Raw genomic sequence first — 13,774 nt, 5'->3', positions numbered from 1 at the left:
ACACTGTGCTAAGTGAAAAACTCCACATGCCAAAGACTACATATTGCAGGTAAATGATTTAGGCAAATGATTCCATTTACCTAAAATGTCAAGAAAAGACAAATCTATAGAGACAGAAAGTAGGACAGTGGATCGCGCCACTGCACTCCTGTCTGGGCAACAGCAGTGAGACCCTCTCTCAAAAAAGGCAGTAGAACAGGTGGCTGCCTGGGGCTGGGAGAGAGTAATGACTGGCTGCACATGGGCGTGAGGAAACTTTTTGGGGTTGATTGTGATGGTGGCTGGAAAACTCTATAAATTTACTAAATAATCCTTGAACAATTACCTACATTTTTCCTCAATAAGCTATTCAAAAAATTTTAAGTCCCAGGGAGAAAAACTGGCTAAAAATAAATGATCAGAAATTAAAATGTCTGGGCCAGGCATGGTGGCTCATGCCTGTAATCTCTGCACTTGGGGAGGCCAAGGTGGGTGGATCACCTGAGCTCAGGTGTTCAAGACCAGCCTGGGCAATGTAGTGAGACTCCATCTCTACTAAAAATACGAAAAAAGTAGCCAGGCCGGGTGGTGCTTGCTGGTAGTCCCAGCTACTCGGGAGGCTGAGATGGGAGGACCGATTGAGCCTGAGAAGCAAAGGTTCCAGCGAGCTGAGATCGTGCCATTGCATTCCAACTTAAGTGACAGAGTGAGACCGTGACTCAAAAAAAAAAAAAAAAAGATATTAAAATGTCTGCAGTCCATCAAAACAAGCCCATAATCTCTCACACACACACACACACACACACACACACACACACACAGAGAGTGCCCTGGTGTGGTGTGCACGGTGGAACGGCACTCAGCATTCACTTCCACTCCCATCTGCCTTTCTGTACTACAGAACCCAGAAAGCTAAACACCACATTTTCTGGCCTTTCTGACAACTGAGTTCCTTGAGTAAATCAGGTTTTTTCCAATTAGATGTACTCAAGTAAGACTCGAGAAGTGAAGGTGGAGGCCATCGTTCTGAAGCTTGGCTCTCCCTCCTGATCAGCATGTAGAGGGCTACTGGACTGTTCTGTAAGTACTCCAGCAGTCAGTCACCAGCTTCATGGGTATCAAGAGGCAGTAGCTGCAATGTAAGGTTCTGATCCTTGGACTGCAGCTACAGCAGAATGTTCTTGAAGTGAATAGTCACAGAGGCGGCCTCCTGACTCCCTCCCATCCTAATGCGGTAGATAAAGCAACACCCCTGGCAGGCCAGGGCAACTGTGTGGTTTTGGGGCATTGCTGGAAACCTAGTCTCAAGCCCACTCCTCCAGCCCTTCCAATAATTTAGAAAGCACCTAATCTCTGTTTTAAGTCTCTTTCTGTTTAAAATAGCTCGTGTGGTTTCTGGCCCTCCAACTGAACCCCTGAAAAACATAATACACAGGAAGACACAGGAAGCAGTACACCTATGTGATAAAAGAACAGCCTGCCTAGGTAGGGGCAGGTCAGAGGCTCTGGGACAGACATCTCCAAAAGATCAAACCAAAAGAGTGATGTATGTGAATGTATTGAGAGTCAGTTCAGGCCATTTGCAGACAGTGTGCGTTTGCATTACTGAAAAGCATACAGAAAACTAAGCAGACAAAAAAAAAAAAAAGACTGAAGAAAAAGTTATGTGAAAGAGAAAAGGTAATTACAGTTTACTAAATATTTCACCAGTGGATAGCATCAGTCAACATAACCTAATGCAGAGCACCGATCTATCCCAAAATATGCTCTAACTGCAGAGAAGTTAGAAGAATGAAAAGGCTGCCTTTTGGTTGGTTTGGTGTTAGGGTAGGGGAGACATGGCTAAGTCCTCATATTTCACATTGCATGGTCAAAGGGGAATATTTAAAACGTAAAGAAATCAAGAAGCAGCAATATGAACATGTTACTTAGAGATACAGAGAATGATTCCAAAGACTCAGATGTCAAAGGGTTGAAACTGGCAGCCTCTAGGGAGGAAGAAACAGGAAGGTGGAGAGAGTCGGGGAAGAGGGAAACGTGTACAGGAGACTGCTGGGGCTTGGTACTAAACCTTGCAGAACGATTTGACTCCTTAAGCCAGAAAGTGAGTAAACTTTAATAGAAGGAATAGAAGTATTTTTTTAAAAGAGTAAAGAAAGAAGAACAGGCAGTGACATGGATTCTCTGCATCATTCTAAGGCCAAAGTGCTGTGGTCAAAACAGCGTCCCTCCCGCTCTGGGCACACCAACCTGGGCAGAGGCAACCAGAGCACACTCCACCACCGTGCACAAAGCGGGCTGGGCCACTGTGAGCCAAGAGCACAAAAGAGAAAAGGAAAGAAGTTCCCATAAAAGTGGAGCCAGAGCAATGCAAGAAAATCATGTCAAGAAGACATCCCAGCATACTAGGGTCAAAATAAAATCATAAACTGCTTTTTAGAGATCAAAGATCTGAAGAAAAAAAGTTTGAAGCAACCACTAACAATGATCTCTGTCTAAAAGAGTTGTGAAAATACCGACGTTTTGAGCTAAAGGTTAATTAGATTGCCTAAATTCAAATTTGTTTCTGATGTATCCAAGAGTTTCCATTTCTAGAAATATATTAAACTAATTTGTTTTTCTTGGAATTAAGCAGGTCCAAGAAACGGATTATTAGACTGCTCTCAGAGGAATCATGGTTCCCTCCATGCCGGCCACGTGGACCAGTGTCAGCAGTTCTGTTGAACATTGTGGGTGATGAGACAATGCTAAAGTTTCACAAAGCAACACATCAAGTAGAAACAAATCCATTTCATCAAGTTAATATATTTCAGGCTTTAATTTTAATGGAATGCATCTGAGAGAACAAAAGAATAAAAACTATTACCACCATCCTTGTTAAAATGTATCTTCAGGGTAGAATAGCACCATTTATACAGGCATGGATAGCCATTCTCACCACAACAGACAAATTTGCACTTGCCTGAGCAAAATTTCATTCTTCCTGCAATCAAATTGCTACCAGCATGTTTGTGAACACTGTAAATCTGCCCATGTTGATTCTTGAAATGAAAAATATCAAGGGAAATAAATAATCCTTTACTCCCTGCCATTCTTAGGAATAAGAAACAGACATTTTGATGAGGTAGAAGAAACAATAAACATGTCCTTATTTAGCAGGCTTCTGCTTGGAAGTGCCAGTCTCAATATTATCCACGTGTGCGAGGTGGATTATATAACCACTCAGGGCTGATGGGCCTGATCTCTATGTGGGAAACAAGATCCTGATTTTATGTTCTTAATAATTCACTATTATTAGCAGTTATGGGGGAGGTGTATCTGAGTCACCTCCTGCTCTTCCCATTTGTGAATTCATGTCTGACTACAGAGGCCCTTGCCCTGGCTGGCCAAGGGGCTGGACAGCAGCCTCCTTCTAGGGCTCCAGTGCTCCTCAGCCCTGGCAGGAAGGCCAGTTTTGCCAACCCAGGCTTCTTGCATCCCTAGGCCTGGGAGGGCCTCAGGTGTTTCAGACACAGGTACAGCCAGCTCTTGCACAAACCCCTTTCCTGCCAAGCCAGGATTGCATTTCCAGTCATGGGCAGGCTTTGCTGCAAATGATTACATAGGACTAAACCTAGACAGACCTGAGGAGCAGAAGGCAGAGTCAGGCCAAACCAGAGCCAAGGGGAAGGGAGCCAAAGGGACTTGGCCATGGGCGCAGACGCACAAGCTGCGCCCTGGAGCTGATCAAGTCCCTCGCAGGAGAGGGCTGGGCAGAGGAACCACGACGGCCATGCGGAAGCCACACAAGAGCGATCCAATGTCTCATCTCCACCCTCAATCATGGCCTCCACTGATGCCAAAGTAAACCCATTCAGCTTCAGGAGGCTTTCCAGCAAACAAAGCATAGTTTGTATGACAGATCTTTGTGTGACAGGTAGGAAACACTCCTGAAGGCAGAGATCTGGAAGCTTTCTAATATTACAATGCTCTTTTACTGCTGGTTTTCTCTCTGGATTTTTAGCCTTGGTTGACACATCAGCTTGTGAGTTATTTATTTTTCTTTGACTCAGTTTCCCCTGAGACAAACAGAAATAAAAACCATATGATCATTTCCACCTCTCAAATTCAACTATCCAGGAATTAAATTCTGTTTATTTCAGGCTATTAAATATTCATGGAGTCCAAGAACCAGGTACTTCAGGAGATTAAAAAATAAATAAAACACAGGCCCTGCTATCAAAGAGCTCAGACCTAGAAAGTTTAAAAAATTCTCAAATAACCATGCCAAAAGGTAAAATGTAGTAAATATCACAGGAGATTATGATAACAGTCTGCTCAACAAACAATTTCAGGGGATCTGGTATGTGCCAGGTATTGTGATAGGCACGGAAAGAAAGTTTAAAAAGTCTGTCGGCCCTTCCCCCACAGTTGTGGATGGTGCAGCAGGGACTGAGAGACTCAGGGAGGAAGAAATAATCTCTGATCCTAGGCCGAGAATTGGGTGAGAAGGCGCCGTTCAGCTCTGATGGCACTGCCATTCAATACCTATGCCCCCTGACCATAGGGGTGGGAGTGGGGGTGGTGGAGGATGTTGGCAGGCAGAGATAGTGAGTCAGCTTCTGAACTGTGAACACACACACAATGGCCTGCAGATGAGACAGGGGGCACCCCATGTGCTGCAGACACCGGGCTGCCAGCTCGCCCACTGACTTGGACATGTGTAAGGGAAAGGGAGGAGGGTGGCTCGGGGCCTCGCTGGAAAAGCAAGTGTTCATGCTCTTGTCTTGCACACGGTAGAGAATCACGGGCATTTGAAATGACACAACTGGAAGCTAAATCCAACAGCAGGGAGACGCTTACCAAGGCAAGGTAAGTGGGCTACCCTCGGCCTCCCCTTCCCTGCTATTGTTTTGGTAGCTGGACAGGAGTATGCTTTCCTCCTGTGGACCGTTCGGGGGGCCATGCCCTGGGGGAGCCATTTTCACCAGCCAAGGCAAGATGGAGCCTCACTTTTCAATCCTGCCTGCTAATGACCCTGCCCATCTCTTTTATTTATTTATTTGTTTGTTTGTTTGTTTGTTTATTTTGAGACAGAGGTCTCACTCTGTCGCCCAGGCTGGAGTACAGTAATGCTTTCTCGGCTCACTGCAACCTCTGCCTCTCAGGTTCAAGCAATTCTCCTGCCTCAGCCTCCTGAGGCTGGGCTTACAGGCGTGCACCACCATGCCTGGTTAATTTTTTGTGTTTTTAGTAGAGATGGGGTTTCACCATGTTGGCCAGGCTGGTCTCGAACTCCTGAACTCATGATCTACCTGCCTTGGCCTCCCAAAGTGTTGGCTTACAGGCATAAGCCACTGTGCCTGACCAACCCTGCCCATCTCTTTACTCAACATATTCTCCAGCCACAGCCTTTAATCACACAGAACCTTTCATAAATTGGGACTAAATAGTAGGCCCTTCAAATGCTGAGTGAATGCAAGCTGTAGGAGGACAAGAACACTGCTTTGTTTGCACTTTGCTGTATCTCAAGCACCTGGGAGAGTACCTGGCACATAGTCGGCATGTAATAAATATTTGTTTCTTTTTTTTGCTTTTTGGGTTTTGTTTTTTTTTTTTTGAGACAGGGTCTTGCTCTGTCACTCAGGCTGGAATGCAATGGCACAATCACAGTTCACTGCAGCCTCGACCTCCGTGCTCAAGCAATCCTCCTGCCTCAGCCCTCCAAGTAGCTGGACTACAGATGCACGCTACTGTGCCTAGCTAATTTTTGTAATTTTGGAGAGACGGGGTTTCACCATGTTCCCTGGCTGGTCTTGTACTCCTGGGCTCAAGCAATTTGCTTGCCTTGGCCTCCCAACGTGCTGGGATTACAGGCACAAGCCACCGCACCCGGCCTTGTTAAGTGAACAAATGAAGCTTGATGCATGGAGGGAGTATAAACTGAGATAATAAATAATCTTAAATACCATTTCTAATAGCTTCCTTTTATAGATGAGAAACTGAGGCTCAGAGATGTCAAAGGATTCCTCTAGGGCAAACAGTCAGCCAGGCAGTAATAAGTTAGTTAAAAACTATTGTCCAGGCCTCCTGATGCTGTTTCTACTACCCTGCATTACTTCTGTTTTTTGCACTTTCAATGACCTATAATTAAGAGCAATGAAATTAGAAAGCAGCAGTTTATAGATCTCCAAAGAATTTTATTCTAAAGATGTTTAGAACCTCCATGACACAGAATATTAAGGCAATAAAAACAAATTAGAAGTAGGATGGGCGAAACAAGCTGATTTCAGGTCAATGAAATGAAAGCAACACTCTGTGCGTTTTCAATGCTGCTGTGTAGAATTGCTGAGGTTACCTCCATTACTCTGCTTTGAAACTGCTCGGTAAACGACATCAGACATTACTCCACTAACACTCACAATCTGGCCTTCCCTGCTGGTTCCCTGGAGACTAACGCATACCCAAGCTTCAAAAATTTTCCCTTGGCAATAAAAGTGTATATATTTTGAAAGGCAATAAAATAGAGGCTTGTGTGATCTTCGGAGGGGCTTTTTGGAATCTTCTGCAAAGATTTAAAAATCAAAAAGCTGCTTGGTAACCATCTGCAGGGTAAGAAACAAATAAGCAATAACCAAGATGGTTTTGAATGAAAACCGGAAAAGGAAATCTCCTCCCAATGACATCAAAAACAAGTACACGTGACCACCAGCTCTGTGCCAGGTATCGTGCTAGATGCTGGAGGGTCAGCAGTCTACGACCAACAAGGTCTTTGTCCTCATGGCACTTGCAGTCCTGGGAAGGGGAAGTCAGAATCAGTGACATTAAATAAAGATAGCATCACAATTGGTTTACTACAGTGGTGATGCTTGCCGTGAAGTAGATATGCAGATGCTACTGGAGCGGGTCACAGGGTCATCAGATGTGCCCAGGCAGTCCCAGCAAAGGAAGGGAGAACCAAAAGGCTTGCTCAGCTGCAATGACGGTGAAGGCGGCTCTGCATGGCCAGAGAGCTGGTCAGAAGAGAGCAGAGCAGGCTTTTCCTCAGAGGACACAGTCACTACAGATTTGGACCTTTACCCTCACAGCAATGAGAATCCAGAGATTATACAGAGATTATCGGGACCGAGAGTTGACTGCTAAAAGATTATTCCTTAAAAAACAAGATCGGGCTCGGTGGCTCGCGCCTGTAATCCCAACACTTTGAGAGGCTGAGGCGGGTGGGTCACGAGGTCAGGAGATGGAGACCATCCTGGCTGGCTAACATGGTGAAACCCCATATCTACTAAAAACACAAAAAATTAGCCAGATGTGGTAGCACGCACCTATAATCCCAGCTACTCAGGGGGAAGCTGAGGCAGAAGAATTGCTTGAATTCAGGAGGCGGAGGTTGCGGTGAGCAGAGATCATGCCACTGCACTCCAGCCTGGGCAACAGAGCGAGACTCCCTCTCTAAATAAATAAATAAATAAATAAATAAATTTAAAGAAACAAGTGTTGATAGTTTCAGAACAGTACAAGCAGTTTGACATAAGCACATATAAATTAGGATGTAGGGATTATTTGATAGCATTCACAAGTGACAGCAGAAAGGCATGTAAATTAGGATGTAGGGATTATTTGATAGCATTCACGAGTGACAGCAGAAAGGCATGTCCATGGGTCTAAAAAAAAACTGGAGGGAGAACTTAGTAACCCCAAATGGCATTGATAAAAGTACTAGGCATAATGCTTTAAAAAAAAAAAAAAACAACAACAGTCCAAAAAAAATGTCAAAATAATCAACTTTTTAATTTAGTATATAAGCTAAACAATAATAATAATATTGGTGCTATTATCAAAAGCATCCCGCCTTGTGAAACCTCCCTTGGCTCCTCCAGCCCACACTGGTCTTGGCGTCTTTTGAATTCACAGACCCCACCTGGTGTCTAAGCAGGTACATAGCAGTAAATCGGGCACAGCTTTGTGGGCTCTCCTGTACGGTTTCTCATTATTCAACTCTTGCATTTAACATACTTTCCATGTGTTTATGCCTAGACTACCCACTGGCACGGTGAGCTCCTTCAAAAATTCCTACATACCTTGGTACCATCTGGGGCACCTGGCAACCTACCACACACACAGGAGCTGCAAGTATTGACTCACCAATAGAACAATTGGTGTAAAAGAGAAAAAATAGAGTTTTGGAAATAATTGGCAGATTTGGATTCTAGAGATCTTTCACAATTAACTTCATCATATGTTAAACGGAGCAAATCAAATCCTATTATACTAGTAAGAAGAGACTAAGGAATGTCAGAAAGCTCATTTTGAAATTCAATTGTTTGGAACACATTCCGCCTCATACATGAGGGGAAATTTTTTTCTCAGCTTTCTCTGTCAAGAATATTGTGCTTTCTCTGAAAAAGAATGAGCATGATTTTATCTTGCAGACACTGTAGATAGTATTAATTAATTATGTTTCCCTCCTTCCTTTTACCATTAGGCAGCTGAAATCCAAATCTGTGCTTTTTTGTGGTAACTGACAGAAATGTGTATTTCTTCATGCAACCTCACCCCAGCTTTGCCATTTTTACATTCTTATTTTCCTTTTACCTTTTGCCCCTTGGTTTTTGTTTTCTCCAGATACATCTATATCTACATATGCCACTATCTCATATCCTTTATAGAACTATGTTGCAGCTAAATTTATAAATAAATTGAATAGTTAAGCGAAGGATGCTTTAGTGCTCCACAATTTACTATGCTGTGCAGCCTTTGGTAGTGGAGTTTTTCAAACCAAGGCAATAATCCTCAATAAGCTGATTCTCAAACAGACCTACATAGAACGGTCTCCACTCCCATCCCATACCCCCACTTTCGCCCACTGCGCACCCTGCAAAACATCTAATGACATGATTAGGCGGGCTTCAGGTGCCTGTCTTTAACTTTTCCACTTCCCTTAGCTCTTCATAGCATCCATTTTATCCACTGATCACTGGGTCCTGTCAGTTCTACTTGCCCAGGTCTCTAGAATCTATTTTCCCCCTTGAATTTCTACTGCTACAGCTGTAATTCACAGGCTCAATGTTTCTCCCCCAGGTATGACACCCCTGCTTGGTCTCACTGCCTCCCATCTCTGCTCCATCCAATCTATCTTCCAGCCCAGAAGTGAAGGTTTTGTGCCAAAATGCATTCACCCATCCAAACATTCAATAAATATCTACTAAGCACCCACTAAAGATTAGGTGTGCGTGAAGCCCTGGTGACAAAGAAATAAAGAGACCCAGCCTCTTCCCTTAAATAGCCAGTGAACGGTGCAAAGGCAGGGCAATAAACCATGGCATGGTTTGAAAAACGAGCATGAGGACTGCCAAGGGTCCCTTTGGGAAATGCTGAACAGAGCAGGTGCATGGCACATTCAAGAGCTCCTTGGAGCACGCAGTACCCTCAGGCAAGAGTGGAAGAGAAAGCAAGGAGGCAGGCAAAGGCCAGGGCAGGAAGGCCCTGAAAGGCCATGTGGACCTCACCATGTGATTTCTGTTTAGAAACTCTCAATGGTGCCCCATTCCAAACCCTTAAGCATGGCCTCTGTGCGTCCTGGTGTAGCCCCCAAGCTACATGTCTGATCCATTCTCAGTTCGTAGTACTGTGCTATACCCACCTACACCTCACTCCGCAAAGACTCCAAGTAAACTCACGCTCCTGGCCTGACTCAAATCATTCCCTTAGGCCACTCTGGATCCCAAACCGTCTCCTCCACAACTCGGCCTGCTGAAACCCCACTTACCGTTTCTTCAGTATAATACTGCAGCCACTAACCAGTAGAAATTAAGCATGGTCCTACCTTCAAGGAGGTTAGACTCTTGTGGCAGAAAAGGATACACTTAGTAACTATCATGTAACTATAAAAGACATGGTGATGACATGTGATAGGTGTTTCCATAAAATAATCACTTCACTGCAATAACGACACAGCGGGAGATGAGTTGTTGGACTTCTCAAGAACTGTTTCAAGAATAAAAGAGCATTTAAACTGATCCTTGCCAGTTAAGTAGGGTCCAACCAATCACAACAGACACTAATACCAGCTGATTGTCACCCCTTCCTTCTCTTGCTGTACCCCATTAATAACAGCATCTCAGAAAATGCCTGCTGAATAAACCATACATAAGCATAATAAATTCCAAAAGAAAAGATTAATTATGTAGAGTATCATCCTTAAATGTTACTTCTCTTAATTCTAACAAAAATCTAGAGAGGATTTTACATTAGCCCTATGCCACCGAGACTGACATCCCCAGTGTCCCCTGTAACCTCAGACATGGGTTACATGAGGACCTTAGTGATAAAAAGTCTCCACTGGACATTTCTCCATTGATTATGGAAATAAGCAGTGAACCCCAACTCCCCAATTCCTACGACAGTTCGAGAACCATCACCTTGGCATACTTGAGAATTAAATACTAAGCAGAGCATGTTTCCTGGAGACAGGAATAATTGAATTTTCATGAAACGTAATGCAATGTTTGTTCATTCTATGTAAACACATACAGATTGCAAGTAAGGCTAGATTAATTCCTTCAAAGCACACTAGATTTCCACAAACATAATGAAGCTGTCTGAGGTAATAAAGCCTTAGAAGTCAACATTTGAAGACTTCTTCATTTGTTTCCCTATACCTGAAGTGGCAGGATAAAAATAAGATGAAAATATAGGACTTTTATATGTAAATTAATCCCAAAGTAACTTTTCTAGGAAATACACAAAAAGTTCACAATGAAAGCAAACTATGTGTGCATACACAGGAATGAGCAGTGGCTTAGAAAGCCCCGAAGTGTTTACAGCACCTCCAATCGTATCTAAAACACAGATTCCTGTCCGTGGAGCAGGATTTTCCCCAAATCTTCATGAAAGGAAGCGGAGGTAAACAAAGCAGAAAATCAGGGGAGGACCCTGAATACCTTCATGAAGAATCACAGAAGATTATCCAGAGAGGCACAGCAATAATGAAAGAGGTAGCCCAGGGCGATGTATCCAGGGATTCCACATAGGGCAGATTGGAGGAGGGAGACCCTGGAGGCAAGGAGATGGCATGGTTTGAAAAACGAGCATGAGGACTGCCAAGGGTCCCTTTGGGAAATGCTGAACAGAGCAGGTGCATGGCACATTCAAGAGCTCCTTGGAGCACGCAGTACCCTCAGGCAAGAGTGGAAGAGAAAGCAAGGAGGCAGGCAAAGGCCAGGGCAGGAAGGCCCTGAGAGGCCATGTGGACCTCACCATGTGATTTCTGTTTAGAAACTCTCAATGGTGCCCCATTCCAAACCCTTAAGCATGGCCTCTGTGCGTCCTGGTGTAGCCCCCAAGCTACATGTCTGATCCATTCTCAGTTCGTAGTACTGTGCTATACCCACCTACACCTCACTCCGCAAAGACTCCAAGTAAACTCACGCTCCTGGCCTGACTCAAATCATTCCCTTAGGCCACTCTGGATCCCAAACCGTCTCCTCCACAACTCGGCCTGCTGAAACCCCACTTACCGTTTCTTCAGTATAATACTGCAGCCACTAACCAGTAGAAATTAAGCATGGTCCTACCTTCAAGGAGGTTAGACTCTTGTGGCAGAAAAGGATACACTTAGTAACTATCATGTAACTATAAAAGACATGGTGATGACATGTGATAGGTGTTTCCATAAAATAATCACTTCACTGCAATAACGACACAGCGGGAGATGAGTTGTTGGACTTCTCAAGAACTGTTTCAAGAATAAAAGAGCATTTAAACTGATCCTTGCCAGTTAAGTAGGGTCCAACCAATCACAACAGACACTAATACCAGCTGATTGTCACCCCTTCCTTCTCTTGCTGTACCCCATTAATAACAGCATCTCAGAAAATGCCTGCTGAATAAACCATACATAAGCATAATAAATTCCAAAAGAAAAGATTAATTATGTAGAGTATCATCCTTAAATGTTACTTCTCTTAATTCTAACAAAAATCTAGAGAGGATTTTACATTAGCCCTATGCCACCGAGACTGACATCCCCAGTGTCCCCTGTAACCTCAGACATGGGTTACATGAGGACCTTAGTGATAAAAAGTCTCCACTGGACATTTCTCCATTGATTATGGAAATAAGCAGTGAACCCCAACTCCCCAATTCCTACGACAGTTCGAGAACCATCACCTTGGCATACTTGAGAATTAAATACTAAGCAGAGCATGTTTCCTGGAGACAGGAATAATTGAATTTTCATGAAACGTAATGCAATGTTTGTTCATTCTATGTAAACACATACAGATTGCAAGTAAGGCTAGATTAATTCCTTCAAAGCACACTAGATTTCCACAAACATAATGAAGCTGTCTGAGGTAATAAAGCCTTAGAAGTCAACATTTGAAGACTTCTTCATTTGTTTCCCTATACCTGAAGTGGCAGGATAAAAATAAGATGAAAATATAGGACTTTTATATGTAAATTAATCCCAAAGTAACTTTTCTAGGAAATACACAAAAAGTTCACAATGAAAGCAAACTATGTGTGCATACACAGGAATGAGCAGCGGCTTAGAAAGCCCCGAAGTGTTTACAGCACCTCCAATCATATCTAAAACACAGATTCCTGTCCGTGGAGCAGGATTTTCCCCAAATCTTCATGAAAGGAAGCGGAGGTAAACAAAGCAGAAAATCAGGGGAGGACCCTGAATACCTTCATGAAGAATCACAGAAGATTATCCAGAGAGGCACAGCAATAATGAAAGAGGTAGCCCAAGGCGATGTATCCAGGGATTCCACATAGGGCAGATTGGAGGAGGGAGACCCTGGAGGCAAGGAGACCCATAAGAAGAGGCTCTCAGAGAAACCCCTGTGTGCTTCTCTCGCCTTAACCTTTGAACAGGCTGTTCCTTGCGCCTGGACTAAGAGGCAGCACACTACATCCTGCACGCCAAGTCTGGCTCCCTAACCCTCTGGTTTTTGTATGGCCTACAAGCTAAGAATGAATTTTTCTTTTTTAAATGGCTGGAAAACATCAAAAGAAGAACACTATTCATGATGCATGGAAATCAGAGGAAATTGTCACTATTCATAAATAAGGGGTTACTGGAACCCAGCCATACTTCACTGATGGCCACCGCGACCCTCACACTACAACAGCACTGGGGAGCTGGAGCAGGAGACCAAGGCCAGCCCAAACCCAAATGCCTACCACTTGGCCCCTTACCAAACTGGTTCGCCCCTGCAGACCACATCACACTTCCCCTTCCCCACTCCCTGTTACCACTAACCCTTACTCATTCCTCACACCTCAGAGTAGAAGGCCTTTCTGAAAACTTCCCCAGGTCACACTAGATGCCACCTCCTACTATTCCCACAGTGCAATGTGCTGCCTTCCTCACAGCATGTGTCAGTACATACTGACTACACATTTACCTGACCATATTTCCCGCCTGACTGTGAGCTGCAGGAGGGCAGGGACCATCTGTAGCCTCATACAGTTGACGCTTGAACCACAAAGACTGGAACTACACAGGTTCACTTCTACATGGATTGTTTTCCACCAAATGTGGGTCAAAAATACAGAATTTGCAGATGCAAAACCCATGTATACAGAGGGCCAACTTTTCATATACGCGGTTCCTCAGGGAGCTGCAGGACTTGAGTATGTGCAGATTTTGACATACTCGAGGGTCCTGGAATCAGTCCCACATGTATACCAAGGGATGACCGTATTTTCATCATTAATTGGTACAGGCTGAGTATCTCAAATCTGAAAAACTTGAAATCTTAAATGCTTCAAAATCCAAAACTTTTTGGGAGCCCACATGATGCTC

At 44.0% G+C, this 13,774-nt stretch overlaps 1 protein-coding gene and 1 long non-coding RNA gene across 4 annotated transcripts in view; one reads left to right on the top strand and one right to left on the bottom strand.

Moving 5' to 3' along the window:
* FARS2 (phenylalanyl-tRNA synthetase 2, mitochondrial) overlaps positions 1-13,774 on the bottom strand; it is a 547,898-nt gene that overhangs the window by 307,557 nt on the left and 226,567 nt on the right. The window lies entirely within an intron of this gene.
* Positions 3,714-9,342, top strand: LOC105542880. Its single transcript, XR_001006546.1, has 3 exons — positions 3,714-3,895; positions 4,759-4,830; positions 9,040-9,342. It is a non-coding gene; the product is annotated as an uncharacterized LOC105542880 (long non-coding RNA).

Source organism: Mandrillus leucophaeus, unplaced genomic scaffold (assembly GCF_000951045.1).
Source record: "Mandrillus leucophaeus isolate KB7577 unplaced genomic scaffold, Mleu.le_1.0 Scaffold27, whole genome shotgun sequence".
In the NCBI taxonomy this organism is placed as follows: domain Eukaryota; kingdom Metazoa; phylum Chordata; class Mammalia; order Primates; family Cercopithecidae; genus Mandrillus; species Mandrillus leucophaeus.
This window is presented reverse-complemented; position numbering and strand designations above follow the sequence as displayed.